Genomic DNA, 13,824 nt, shown 5'->3' on the forward strand with positions numbered 1-13,824 from the left:
CCACACGTTTCTTGCAGGGAGGGCTGCTATTCTCTTTATCCAGTGTACCATCCTCGTCATCATCTGCTGACATGGCCGAGTGCCCATCTGTATCGGTATCTTCATCTTCTTCAACCACAAAAGTGAGTTCTTCGCCACCATCAGAGTCGCAATCATCCATTGAATTCAGGATAGCCAAAGCTTCCAAAGGGGTGTACTGCTTCTTGTTTTCCATTGCAGTGTCTGTTCACTCCACACGGTACCAAGAAGAAATCAATTGATTCACCTGGATCTGTGTGTCTACTTTTATTCTGTCACATCAGAACACGCCCACAGACTGAGTAATTAGCACTTTTGTGTGCTCATTATTGCATGCCCTGTTTCATGCACACACGTCCGGAGTAATTTGCAGTCTTTTGTGTGCTCATAACTACGCAATGTTTCACATGTAACGTGTGAACTGTTTCCGTGGAAGGTGCACTGTGGCATTTTTTATTTTTTTTTATGACAAAAGGTTGAACTTTACACATTACATCGTATAACATTTTTGGCACCCCTCAAGTAAACAATATTTAGTTTTTACTGCGTGACACATTTATAATGCATATACCGCGCTAATGTCATGCCAGTGTCCTTTTACCGATATACGTAAATCAGTTTAACTTTTAGCTCTAACTTTTACAACTGAATAAGGTTACACAGATTGTTGCAGACATCAACTGTATGTATTTATTATATCAAATATAACCGCTTGAATGTGATACGGAAACATACATACGCGAAAGTCTTCTTTATTGTGCCGTAATATATTTGGACCGCAATCTGTTTCTGAGTAATTAGCCCTTTTGTGTGCTCCAAACATGTAACGTGTGAACTGTTTCCGTGTGAAGTTCACTGTGGCATCTCATAATCCCATACATGATTGCACACACGTCCGGAGTGATTTACAGTATTTTGTATGCTCATAACTATGCAATGTTTCACATGTAACGTGTGAACTGTTTCCGTGTGAAGTTCACTGTGGCATCTCAAAATCCTATACATGATTGCACATACGTCCGGAGTAATTTATAGTTGTGTGCTCATAACTGCGCGATCTTTTTCGCACGTAGCGATGTCAGTGTGTATACTTGCAAAGTGCATTGTGCCATCTCATAACAGATGGACATAGTAATCAGTAGTCTTTTTTGTGCTCATAACTACGCAATGTTTCACATGTAACGTACGAAGTTTCCCTGCAAGGTGCATTGTGCCATTTTTTCACAGGCTGAATGTATGTTTTAGCACATACCTTTATTGTGTTTTGTAAGATAGCCTACTTGGACTTCATACGGTCTTTAAACATTCTAAGTTGCAAGTTCCATTTTTTTTCTTCATTACTTATAAAAATGCTTTGTCTGTCGGCACATTTATAATGCATATATCGCGCTAATGTAATGCCAGGGTAATTTTAACGACATAAATTAATTAATTTGTCTTTTAGCCCTGATCGAACTTTAAAACTGAAAAAGAGATTAACACCAATTGTTACAGACAGTAAGCAAATGCATTTATTTATTCTTTCAAATACTGTCGGGAAACTGAAATCGCAATTGCTGAATCAAGAGAAATGGGGATTAAATTGTATTTCAAATTACGATTATAATATACATTTATTTTACGATTCCTCAGACCACACTGTTAGAAAGATGTTTCTGAGCAGATCCGAGGTTGAAACCGTGAAACTCGCTTTCATTTGCAAAACAATAGGTGTTGATTGGCGCTGATGAGGGGGCGGGCAGTTTGTGTGGGGAGTGAGGGGGGGGCTCCACCAGAGGTCCGTCCGAGATTTTTCGTAGGCTTTAGGGATTCTAGTGTTAAGAACGACTTTCTCAAAGACATCTTGACATCAATGCCGCATTGACGTCTGCTCTTCTCTCGGTGCGACTCTCAATAAACCCTCAACTGAAAACAAAAGGCCTGATTCTGGCCGCTTCCCTCGCTTACGGCCATACCGTTCCGACTGCGCCCGATCTCGTCTGATCTCGGAAGCTAAGCGGGACCGGGCTTGGTTAGTACTTGGTTGGGAGACTGCCTGGGATTACCAAGTGCCGTAAACTTTTTCTTACTTTCACTTTTTCCAGAGGGCCCTGCGTCTTGCCACGAATTGAACGATGTCATTCCCCTTTCATTTCACAAATTACCTTTATTTGTACAACGACGGCAGTCCCAGCCCACTTTTGCAGAAAGTACTCGTAGCAATCGTATACAACTCACCGCTTTCTTCCTCATTTTAAGAACGACTTTCTCAAAGACATCTTGACATCAATGCCGCATCGACGTCTGCTCTTCTCTCGGTGCGACTCTCAATAAACCCTCAACTGAAAACAAAAGGGCTGATTCTGGCCGCTTCCCTCGCTTACGGCCATACCGTTCCGACTGCGCCTGATCTCGTCTGATTTTGGAAGCTAAGCGGGGCCGGGCTTGGTTAGTACTTGGTTGGATGACTGCCTGGGAATACCAAGTGCCGTAAGCTTTTTCTTAGTTTCACCTTATCCAGAGGGCCCTGTGTCTTGCCACGAATTGAAAGATGTCACTCCCTTTTCATTTCACAAATGACCTTTATTTGTACAACGACGGCAGTCCCAGCCCACTTTTGCAGAAAGTACTCGTAGCAATCGAATACAACTCACCGCTTTCTTCCTCATTTTGTTGCCTCCCACTTTGGCTGTTTTGGGTTTGAATTCCTCTTCAGCCACTGCTCGGCAGCTCGACGGATCCAGGCAATTACTCTCTTCACTTTGGTCAGACTACTGAACCGTGTTATGTCCACGAGATGTTTAACCCAGCCAGTGGGCCTCATTCTTGGCAGAGTGGATTTTGCCTTTGGACAAGGACTTTCCTGAGTGGTCAGTGGATCTTCTTTATGTTGACTCATTTTGGCTTGAGCTCTGGTCAATGCAGCTGAAAATGCATTCCTTTGAAGCTTGTTTACACTCTCCCTGGCCTGGGGTGCAACTTCTCCAGCTGAATGAATAGGCCACTTCTCCACTGGCCACTTCTGGAACTCTGGTCCATTTTGCCATGTGGACTTCTCCTTCAAATCGTCAGGAGTGCCTCCTCTTGTTATGATGTCAGCTATATTTAGATCACCACGGATCCACCACCAGTCTTGCACTGGCCCAGCCTTCTGGATTTCACCTACTCTGTTTGCGAAGAAAGTTTGGTATCTATAATTATCTCGTTGAATGGCTCCTAGGATTGTTTGACTATCCAATAGATGGAACCATCTCTCAATCTTTATCCGTGCATGCTTCTCTATATGCTTCCTGATCCTAGCTGCAAAGACTGCACCACAGATTTCTGCCTTCACAGCATCTCCCTTTTGATGCAGGGGTGTGAGTTTGGCTTTGGCCTCCACTAACCGGACTTCAATGCCTTGTGTTGTCTTCCATCTTAAGTACATGACAGCTCCATAGGTTTTGTCACTGCCATCAGAGAATGTGATGCCCCAAGGTTTTCCTTTCCAGTCAGATGGTGTGACGCTCCTGTGGAATTTCACTCGACCAAGCTGCACATATTCTTCGAAAAGCTGTATAGCTTCTTCTCTGAGGCTTTCCGAGAGAGGTTGATCCCAGGTTTCTTGGGTCAGTTTGCCGCCCCCTCCTTCTTGGAATGCTTTACGAACAAGAATCGCTCCTTTCTGCTTGACCGGTGCAACTAGGCCAATTGGGTCATACAGTGCAGCAACTTGGCTTAAGAGAGCTCTCCTAGTCAATGGGTTAGGTGTTTCAGTTCTCACCTCCTCTTCAAGAAGATCTTTGCCAACTCGCATTTTCTTCTTCCTTTTAAAAAAAGTTCACTGTGGTCAGCATGTAGAGCTTGTCCTCATCCACTTGGTAGCCAATGCCCAGGGCTTCATTGTCCCCTTCCCTCATTTGGTTTGGAAGAATTAAGGTTTTCCTTTGCTCCTGGCTTAGGACATCTGCTTCAGCTCCGTTCCTCCCACTTTGCCCTGACCGGACCCATGGTTTAAGGAAGAAGCCTCCAGCTTTTAGAATCTCTTTAACCCCTTGGGACCGGCGATCCCGCCGGCGGGATCTGACAGAAATTTCGCAAAACCGTTTAAATAACTCCGCGAGTTTTTGTCCTATACACATTTTAAAAATACTCTCAGAAACCTTGGACGGTCTACTTTTCAAATATATATAGGTAGAAACTAAATATATTTTTACAGCTTCGTGATACGAATTGAAAGAACAAGAGTGACTGACTTAAGCGTCTGCGTCTCGAAGCGGCTCTGATCGCCCACCCACTTGCAAATCGCGCTATTCGCATGATAATAACATGATAATCCGACAGTTAGTATTGGGTAAAGAAATATGTGAATACGCCCATTGTGACCGAAATAAACAAGAGCACATGTCTGGGTAGTGTTTAAACTGATCGGCTACAATATAGCACACGGATACGTCTCTGCCGCTGAAGCTTTGCGCCAGTGTTGCCACTTTCAGCAGCGAAGCTCATACCTGTGTTCATAGCTCAGTGGGTTAAGCCTGTGTGCCTGCAATCACGTGGTCGCCGATTCAAACGCAGCGTATTTAGAACGTGAATAGCGATCTTCCGCTGAGAGCGGTCCTACACGCTCCCGACGCAAGTAAAACAAAGAAAGATGACACGATTTGTTTTTGCCTATTTAACCTAATTTTTAAAACGTTAATACTTCTGACAATGGAAGTTTTGAAAAGAAGACAGATAACGGATTTAGTCAGTGTTTTTTTCATGATTCTACATAATGATTTCAGCGAGATATAAACTGAAATACACGAGAAAGATACGCGGTCGATGATGCCCTCGTCCCCAGAGTGTCAATAATAGTCACTGCATCATATTTATCGCTTTCTATATTTATATAGTCACAGTTTTTCATTTTTCATTCCATCTATCAATAAACTGTGAAAGGGATTTTATTGTTGCTACTTTTCTTGCGTTTCAAACTGCCTTTCCAAAGTGATGGGTGTGGGGTGCAGTGACATTCCAGACTGATGGGCCATTGACAGTATGCAAACTACTACAGGTGTGAGGACACCTATCTCATCAATATTCATTGTGAAGACCACTGACTTTGAGAAAAAGAGAGTGTCACTCCAAAGTTCTAACACTTTAGTAATCAAACCATATAAAATTTCTGAATGTCACTTTCACCTATGTGTAGCCAACCCCTGTGTCTATAAGCTTCAGAGCTCAAAAGTCTTACCTAGAAATGTCTATAATGTGATTTTTTACAATTTCTCAGCATGTCTGAAAATAGGTTTTTGAAAAGTATATGTTTAAAGTTGATTTTAACAAAAAATAGAATAATAACATTCTAAGAGGTCTCAGATTATTGGTGCTGAGTTTGTGCTGAATAAAAGCAAATGTATCACTTTGGGATAAATGTTTTTTAGATAGGTGAAATATTTTAAAATGTCAAGGCATGTCAGACTACCTCGAAAGTGGAAAAAAGGCCTCAGGCCCCAGGGGGTTAACATTTGCTGTGATGTTGTCAAGTCTGTTCAGGTCATTGTGGGAGGTTAAGAGGTCATCCACATAACTGTCTTCTTCGATAACTCTTCGTTCATCCTCCAAGTGAGCGAATTTGGGCAGGTTTGCAGTCTCCCTCATAGCCAACTGTGCAATGCAACCAGCGGGTTTGTCACCGATGTTAACTCTGGTGATTGCGTATTCACAGATCTCCTTTTCTGGGCTGTCTCTCCACAGGAATCTGTGTAGATGCATCTCTCGCTCCTCTAACCAGACAGAGTTATACATCTTCTTTACGTCTCCTAGAGCTACATGCACGCCTTCTCTAAATCTTAGTAGAACAGCTCTAATGGGGTTAAGGACATCTGGTCCCTTCAGAAGAAGATCATTCATGCTTACACCTTTGTATTTCTGGCTACTGTTCGACAATGCGAACTGGTGTTGTCACTGAATGAGGGTTAGGCGCCACCAGGTGGCTGACATACCACACTGGTCCCGTCCACTTCTCCATAACTTCACTGGTGAGTTTCATGGCTACACCTCTTTCGACCATTTCATAGATCTGGGTTGCATAAGTGACTTTCCATTCTGGTTCCTGGCTTAGTTGCTTTTCCATCCTTAAGAAGCAAGCCTGGACTGCCCTTTTGTTTTTAGGGAGAGAAGTAGGACATTCAGTCCAAGGATACTTTGTATCCCAGTGTGGAGTAGTTGTGTGAGCATCCTTTTCCTTGCAGGTGAGGCCTCCTTTAATGATCTCAAGCTCCCTCTCCTCTGCTAAGGTCATGTCTCTTCCTCCTGGTGGGCAGTTTCCACATCGACACCCTCCACATCTTGGCTCGCATGCGGCTCCGATGCTGTCCCAGTGCCACCACTCAAGGAACTCACGTTTACTGGCAGATGTAAATTTGGACAGAGCCGCATCTTCCTGTAGTTGCCAGGCTGGTTTGGTTGTTGGAACTGTGATTTCCTGATATCTGACAGCTGCGGTTCGCATGGAGCGAGTGAAATGGGTTCTTGACTCATACGCTGCTACCTCCACTTCTTCAAACAAGTCAGGATGGGCTCCGCCCACTGTTTTCCCCAATGGGCTATCCCACAAAACAAGATCTCCGATGACTTTGACTCTTTGAGGTGCAAGTCTTCCCTCTCGATGGCTTATGAGAAGTTCAACTTCGGCTGGTCTCTTCAGGTCTTCGAGCTGGACATCTGGGAAGAATCTTTTCAACTTCTCAGGCTGAATTGTTTGATATACCTTTGCAATTTCATCCAAGCCATAGCAGACTAGTTTATGTGCTCTTTCAGTCCCTTTTGGAGTCTTGACTCTGACTTTTAGGAGGTACCTTCTTGTATTGACTCGCATGGTCATTCCACCAACCCCATGTACGACCAGGGTTCTCTCCTCACTCCTCAGGCCTAATCTTTCAGCAGCTTTGTGGGTTATGTAATTGGTGTCAGATGCTAGGTCAATGAGGGTACCAATCTTTTGACCTGTGTTCGCCGTCACCTGCATCAGCTGGCCTGCTGTTCTGAGTGTCACTGAGGATCTGTTGGTGAATGCCTTTCTACACTGCTCTGCTAATTCTGGAGAAAGTTGTGACAAGAACTTCTCCTGTTCCTCTGTAAACTTCCCTTTACCTCTTTCATCTTTTCCACCTTTGCAGCCTTCTCCTCTTCTGGATTCAGTTTTTGGGCACAGGAAATAATGGTGGTCTGGATCAGTTCGTCCCATTTTGCAGTCTGCATTCCTGCATAAAATTTTTTCCCTGCAGTACCCGTCATCATCATGGTGTTCTAAGCATTTGCTGCATGCTCCCAATTTCTTTAGAACAGACTTCTTTTCGGACAGTTTCAAAGCTTTAAATTTCTTGCAGAAGACACCACAGCCCTCATCAACTTCTTTCTTTGTAGCTTTGGTTGATGCAGACTTTCTTTCATGCCTTTTCTCTGGCTTGTCCATCTTGTCCACAATTTTAAGTTGTTCAAGTCTCTCCAATATCTCTTCTTGATTCTTCAGGAATTTCAAGAGCATGTCAAAATGAGTATCTGCAGTGACATTATGTTCAGGGTTAACCAGGAACATTAGCCAGTCTCTTTTTATAAAGTCAGGTAACTTGCTTTCATGGCTCCCACGTTCCCCAGCTCTGTCAGATCTGCCAGGGCTTTCTCCACAGATTGAATCAGGTCAATGACTTTACTCGGCTGGTTCCCCTTCACTGGAGGCATATTGTCGAGTTCTTCGAGGATTTCAACTGAAATGGTGGACTTGTTGCCGTATCTATTGTCCAGGACTCTGAACATGTCAGCTGCCGTTGTATAGGTTGAAAGTCTTAGTTCTTTTGCAATGGTCTCACTCACACTCTCCAGGAGCTGAATCTTCAGAACTTCAGGTGAGCCAGTGGGCTCCCCCTGCCTTTGCAGGCTCTCCCAGTCCTTTCTCCACCTGCGGAACTCTCTCTTACTTCCCTGGAAGATAGGCAGAGTAGTTGGTTTTATCTTCACAACAGGTGGTGGTGGTTGGACAGGTTTCCCAATTGTGCCTTGATCAGCCAACCTCCTTGATATGGCAAATTCTGCTTTTCTCAATTTTAGCCTGTTGTGGGTCGCTCTCAGTTCTTTTAAGTCTCCCATCCAGGTCATCTTTTGATGATTCAGGGATCCATCTTTCACACTCAGACATTGCTGAGATGGCTGCATTTATCTTTCCTTCCAATAAGGTGAGGTGACTTCATAGCCTACTAGAATGTCACTTCTGACTTGAACTCTGTCAGCTTCTTCAATTGCTTCTTCTGCTTCAAGAATCGATGTTCTAAGTTTGTTCTTTCCATATCTTCCCCACAGGTTAGTTTGTGCAATATCCCTTACTTCCTCCATTTTAATTTCTGCGTCTTTTATGGTTGTCTTAATGTCGGTTTCTTGCTGCTCATCAAGTTCTGCCTCTTTATCCACCTTGACATCAGCCTCCAGTCCGATCCTGTAGTCCTCGTTAGAATCAAGCACTGACCTAAACCGGTCTGAAAGGTTTCCAAATTCCTCCTTTAATTCGGCTTTTAGCATGGTGTTTGCTCCCCTTGAAATGAAGTTGGCCAGTTTGGTGAAGCTGCTTTTTGCACTGGTCCTCTCCTGCTTCAGTAGTTTAACAGTCTTCCCCAAGACCTCTTCTGCCATCTTTATTTCTTTTTTCGTCCACAGCTTTTCTGGTATGAAGTCCTTTATCCTCCATTCCAAGCTGCTCCGTTGGTTATCAACTGTTAAGTTCCACTCTAGTTTCACTCCAAAAGGACACTCAGGGACAACTCTTGCTTTCACCTTTCATTAACTTTTATTTTCCAACTTGTTGGTTTCAAATTAATCAATGTTTGAAACATCAGGTTGATAACCTTCAAAGCATAGAGACAGAGGTTAACAATGTCATTTTGTAAAATATTCAAACAATACATGAGCTTTTTAATTAAATTAATTAAATTAAGGTAAACAAATAAACCATTTCAGAAAATCATTTAAAATTAAATATATGTAATCATTTAAGTATGAAAAAATTAATCTAAGGAATTAAGTTAAATCAAATAATCAATTTCATTAGAATGGAATGCTCACTTCAAACAACTGAATAGTTAAAACATCAAGCTCTTTCCTTTTAGTCTTTTAACTTTTTACCATTGTAAAATACATCATGAATTAATGGTCTAAAAGCAATTAAACAAGATCCTTTCCAGGTACAAATTAAGCATTGCAACTAATATAAACTAAATAACATTTACTGACCATTGGTGTCTTTGGAGTAAATACATGAGTAGAGCTTGCTGTGCTGTTCCTTTGCTTGATTGAAGACTGAGAGCTACCATTCCTGCTCAGGTGTTCTTATTAGCAATCGGCAGCCATTTTGCTGGTGCCTTCTGGGTAATGTAGTTCTCAATGGTGGTGGCAATATTAGACCTCCAATTGTTCAGTTATAACCCAACACTGACGGCCAGCGTGGTGTCCCTGCCCTACAGCGCCCGATTTGACACGGCAGAGGGGCCCCGCTACATCAGGGTGGCTCACGACAACCAAGTGCGCCTGTGCAGAACGTGTATGCAGCTGGGCCACATCCTGGCCGACTGACCGTAATATGTCTGCCGTGTCTGCGGGCAGCAGGGGCACTACGCCCGGGACTGTGCCGCCGCCTGCTGTGCCATCCTAGGGGTGGACGCTGTGCTCTTTGGGGGGGACAGAGACCCCCCGGTCATGCAGGACCATCCTGGGACGTCGGGTGCTGATGAACTGGAGCTGCCCTCCCGAGCTGCGGGTTCCGAGGAACTGCTAGAGCTGCCACAGCCTGTCTCCCAGACTCTCTTTTCAGAGCCCCCTCCCCTCTCAACTCTGACTATGTCCATCCCCGCAGCTCAGGCCGCGGGACAAGCGCGCCCGGCGTCCCATCAGGCCGGGGGTAGGACTGTTGATGGCCCCCTTCCCCCGCTCCCTCCCTCCCTCTTGAGGAGCAGCCCACCAAGACCTCAGTGTCGCCCTGGTCCCTGTTCCCCTTTGGGAGCGACACGCTCTGCCAGCTGGATGCCTCGGGCCAGGACCCCTTCGTCACCCCTCGAAGTCATCCAGATTCATCCAAGTCTCCCGTCAACAAGCTCAGTAAGGCAAAGTATAAACTAAAGCACGTCAAGGGGTCTCAGCCCGGGGCAGTTCGTCCGCCCCCCCTACCTGGTCTGTCCAACTCCCTCCGGCGGCAAGAGGAGTGGCGGCAGTCGGCGGCCTTGGCGGCCCTTCGTGCTGCGAGCCTGGGTCATGATGACAGCGGCGACACGGACTGATTCCCCCCCATTGTGTTACATTTCATGGCCATCGTTAGTATTGTTCATGTGCTGTTCTTGTTGTATTTCTGGTTCTGTTTTCCTCTGTATTTATCCTTTTTTGATAGTGTTCCCTTGGTGTCAGTCCCTTCTCTAGAGCCGCTGCCGTCCCGTAGTGTCCCCGTCACGGGCGGTGGGGCCCGTGCCTGTTTTTACGGAGGCGGGGTGGCAGGTCATGTTCCTCTTTGGTGTCCCCAAGGTGCACCCCACCAGCATCTTTCTTAACCTTTATTTAGCATTTGCTAAGTACGTGGCGTGGTTGCGGCGCAACAAGGCCCGCTACGAGGGTGTGATTTTAGATCCGGTTTTAATGTGCCGATATCAACTGCGACTGGTTTTATCAAAGGTGTTATTATTGTCTGCCAGGCCTCATGACACGCCCCGGTTCTTACGTGATTATGTGGACCGGGTTCCTTTTGTTTCTGTTGTGGGTGGGCATTTGGTTTGGGATGTGGTTTGAGGGTGGTCTGTTTGTTTCCTTTTGTTTCCCTGTTCTGGCTGGGTTGCCTGGGTTGTTTTCTTTGTCTGGGTTGTGTGTGGGTGGGTTTATATGCTGCTTGTTGTTTGTGTTCTGTGTTGTTTGTCTTAGGGTCTCCTTGATCCTATTTTTATTTGCATTTTAATGGATTGGCTTTTATTGTTCCTGTTGTGCTTTTACCTTTTTATTAAACTCCACGCCTGCATGATGAAGACAGCTGCACCCTGTGAGAAGGGGTCTTGGAGCGTGGGCTTGCCCATGTCCCAGGCCCCTCTCCCTGTACCACCCCTCCTGCTGTGGTGTATGTGTGGCGATGTCATTCTGAGTGGTTTAATAAAAGAAAAAAAAAAAACTGCGCCCAATCTCGTCTGATCTCGGAAGCTAAGCGGGGCCGGGCTTGATTAGTACTTGGTTGGGAGACTGCCTGGGATTACCAAGTGCCGTAAGCTTTTTCTTACTTTCACTTTATCCAGAGGGCCCTGCGTCTTGCCACGAATGTAAAGATGTCACTCCCATTTACAAGTACTAACCAAGCCCGGCCTCGCTTAGCTTCCGAGATCAGACAAGATCGGGCGCAGTCGGAACGGTATGGCCGTAAGCGAGGGAAGCGGCCAGAATCAGCACTTTTCTTTTCAGTTGAGGGTTAATTGAGAGTCGCACCGAGAGAAGAGCAGACGTCGATGCGGCATTGATGTCAAGATGTCTGAGAAAGTCGTTTTTAAAATGAGGAAGAAAGCGGTGAGCTGTATACAATTGCTACAAGTACTTTCTGCAAAAGTGGGCGGGGACTGCCGTCATTGTACAAATAAAGGCAATTTGTGAAATGAAAGGGGAGTGACATCTTTACATTCGTGGCAAGATGCAGGGCCCTCTGGATAAAGTGAAAGTAAGAAAAAGCTTACGGCACTTGGTAATCCCAGGCAGTCTCCCAACCAAGTACTAACCAAGCCCGGCCCCGCTTAGCTTCCGAGATCAGACGAGATCGGGCGCAGTTTTTTTTTTTTTCTTTTTTTTTTATTAACTCTTTCACTGTCGCCGCCTAGTGGTTCGGACGCATACGTCCGGATTTTCAATAACAAAAAAAAATGACGTTCAATAAAAGAAACAAATGTATCAAATCAACCAAAAACGGCTTGTTACACTACAAAAAACTTTCGGATAATATCTGTAGAAAGTTGCGCAATTTTTGTGCCATGGTTTTTTTGTAACAAGTAAAAATAAAATGACCATGGTAGCCATCTTTAAACGGGTCGAGTGTCAGGAAGTAAAATATAAGTGTTAATAAAATGAAAACTAAGCACTTCAAACTATTTCTTTCACGGCCAATACTTCATAAACCGTCACAGTATTAAGACAAAACACGCATTTTTCCATAAATATGACTGTAATGCTCTCAAATAGCTTGCTCACTCATCGCGGAAAAATGTCAGTCGGCATTCTGTACATTCGTGCAATGTTTTTCATCTTCGGAGTTTTAGAAGAAAACCAATGAATAAAATGACAAAGTTACCCTCGTTTGAAAGCTTGATCTCTTATGTACATAAATCAATCACTGTAATCCTTCATTGTCAAGTATTTTTTCAGATATATGCTCTGCTTCCCTGCTAGCACATAATTTTTTACGCACTGAACCTTTGCCCATGGTTATGTTTCACCATAATAAACTTTTTACATGAACATCAAATTACAGTGTCATTTGCTTCATCCAATAGAGGTGTGTCTAAGGTTTGCAAAATGGTATGGGATGTGCTGATTGGGCATTGTTTTTCGCGCTGGGGACATGAATGCGCAACTTATTCTCTGCAGGTGCAGTATTTGTGGGAGTGTCTCGATTACGCATTGCGCACGTAGTCTCCGTGAGTTTACCCAGTTATTTTCGGACAACAACTTTTTTGACTGAAGAAAAATGGCTCGGATGACTTTCACTGTTGAGAAAGCACAGAAGATGATTTTGAAGAGTGGTTCGGGGGAAGAAAGTGTCGCTTTTATCCATTGATTCGATGGAGGAGGACGCTTTTTTGCGCGGAGAGGATGCAACGCTCGACATAAGTACATTTATTTACAGTTTACTCTTTTATTCTATAGATTTTTATAATTCCGTGATTCAGTAAATTACAATTAACATTTGCTTTGGTAACACTTGTATTGTGGTACATTGGGAAAAGTTCTGCATCGCCTTTGTCAAGCTTTGAAGTGTGCAAAGTAATGCAGCGCTTTTGGCTTTCACTTGGGCAAAGTTACGCGGGGCTTTGTTTGGGCAAAGTTATGCGGGGCACTTGTCGGCCTTGTTTGAGCAAAGTTATGTACAGTACTTGTCGGCTTTGTTTGGGCAACATTATGTACGGTACTTGTCGGCTTTGTTTGGGCAAAGTTATGCGGGGCACTTGTCGGCTTTGTTTGGGCAAAGTTATGCGGGGCACTTGCCGGGTTTTGTTTGGGCACAGTTATGCGGGGCACTTGTCGGGCTTTGTTTGGGCACAGTTATGCAGGGTTAGGGTTAGAAACAAAATGTTTCTTATGACCCATAAGTGGTAATGCATTTAGAAAGAAAGACGCTATCCCAAAACACTGCTAGTTACACTGCGGCCATTTTGGATAGGTTTTGGATAGGTTTGGCACAAGTCGTGTGAATAAAATATAGATTTTCCTACAAATGTGTGGTGATTTTGTGTGACAAAATGTTACTTATGACCCATAAGTGGTAATGCATTTAGAAAGAAAGACGCTACCCCAAAAAACACTGCTAGTTACACTGTGGCCAGTTTGGATAGGTTTTGGATAAGTTTGGCACAAGTCGTGTGAATAAAATATAGATTTTCCTACAAATGTGTGGTGATGATGTGTGACAAATTGTTACTTATGACCTATAAGTGGTAATGCATTTAGAAAGAAAGTTGCTACCCCAAAAAACACTGCTAGTTACACTATTGCCATTTTGGATAAGTTTCAGATTAGTTTAGGTTAGGTTTTGGATAGGAAAGGCTCCCAGTTGCACCATTTGCTCTTTCCTCCGTAAAACCTGTT

General features: G+C 44.2%; 1 non-coding gene and 1 pseudogene across 1 annotated transcript; both read left to right on the plus strand.

The window, feature by feature from the left end:
* The first annotated feature begins 1,959 nt into the window (after nucleotides 1-1,959).
* Nucleotides 1,960-2,078, plus strand: LOC140589899 (5S ribosomal RNA). Its single transcript, XR_011991078.1, has one exon. It is a non-coding gene; the product is annotated as a 5S ribosomal RNA (ribosomal RNA).
* A 297-nt stretch (nucleotides 2,079-2,375) lies between these two features.
* LOC140590143 (5S ribosomal RNA) lies at nucleotides 2,376-2,494 on the plus strand (annotated as a pseudogene).
* Nucleotides 2,495-13,824: the final 11,330 nt, after the last annotated feature.

The sequence above is a fragment of the Paramormyrops kingsleyae genome, chromosome 4 (assembly GCF_048594095.1).
Source record: "Paramormyrops kingsleyae isolate MSU_618 chromosome 4, PKINGS_0.4, whole genome shotgun sequence".
Taxonomy (NCBI): Eukaryota; Metazoa; Chordata; class Actinopteri; order Osteoglossiformes; family Mormyridae; genus Paramormyrops; species Paramormyrops kingsleyae.